We start from the raw sequence: 1,347 nt of genomic DNA, 5'->3' as shown, positions 1-1,347 counted from the left end.
GTTACATTTTAACCAAACCCAAAGATGCAACATTATTGGTTGATGTGGGTTAGCAAAATTTGCACAAAATATTGGGTTAGTATTTGAACCACCCTATATATATATATATATCCACGAAACGATATCTTTAAATTTTGTTTTTATAATAAGCAGTTTACACCCCTTAGTTAATCTGGATCAATTAGTTAAAAGGATTTTTTTTTGTTAAGAGTTCTCTGTTAATCCTTTTTTTAGAAAACACATGTAACAACTAATCACATGTGGTGTCGAATATATTTATGTTCTTCTAGATGATCATTTAATTTGAATAACAAAACTTTACGATAAGACATATCAAATATTTTATCTCTTTCTAATTGGTTCTTTTCAACTTTAAATATTATATTTATCAAGTTTTTATTTATTTTACATACTATTTTGATGTAATTTAAAATATTTTTTTTACATAAATGAATATAACTATTTTAGAAATTACTCATCTTTTAAGCATAGCCGACTTAAAATCAATATTTTGCGGATAATTTATTTAAATAAAAATAAATTACAAAAATAATTGGTAACTAAAATGCTGATTTGAGTTGAAGAGTCGACATGATTTGAGAAATAAAAATAAAAATAGAAATAGAAAAGTGAAACGGTAACCGACAGACAAGGGGGATGGAGACAAAGAAGAATGTGGAAAAAATAAGGTAGTTTGACCAAGGGGGAGGGGAGTGGGGCCCAATCCAACACATGCACACGTGGATCCATGATATCCATCTCCGCCTGCCGTAGCGCCGCTTAGCTCTCATCGTCATCGTCCATTAGGATTAAGTGGTCCCCACCTATCTGACACATGTCCACCGTACCTGTTTTTTCTCCGCCCAGGAATCATTTTCCTCACTGGGTCCCATGCCGTTACAACCAACGGCCAACTGCCGCCCTATTATATCCCTCCCTTCCCTAACACTCCCAGTTTTCAACCAACCCACCAATATATATACTTCAAACTCAAGATTGCAAGTAGATTGTGCGTAAGTACAACTTATTAAAGCTTAATATCTGAATTTGTGTAACTAGCTGCGGATAAAAATAATCAAATAAAGGATAAACATTTTATTTTAAAGATAATCATTGAGTTGTATTTGATATTAATGTTGATATTTTTTTTTCAAATTTTTATAATATCTTCAATTTTATATTTTATTCAAAAATTAAATAATTATTGCTTTCTTAAAAACACATAAAATCATATTAAAACATCGACATAGAAATATAATAAAATAGAATATTAAATCAAGATATGTTTTGCTGCATTACGCAAGGGTACTCTTCTAGTATATATATATATATATATATATATATATA

Source organism: Cynara cardunculus (assembly GCF_001531365.2).
Source record: "Cynara cardunculus var. scolymus isolate 2C chromosome LG 1, CcrdV1, whole genome shotgun sequence".
NCBI classification, from domain to species: domain Eukaryota; kingdom Viridiplantae; phylum Streptophyta; class Magnoliopsida; order Asterales; family Asteraceae; genus Cynara; species Cynara cardunculus.
This window is presented reverse-complemented; position numbering follows the sequence as displayed.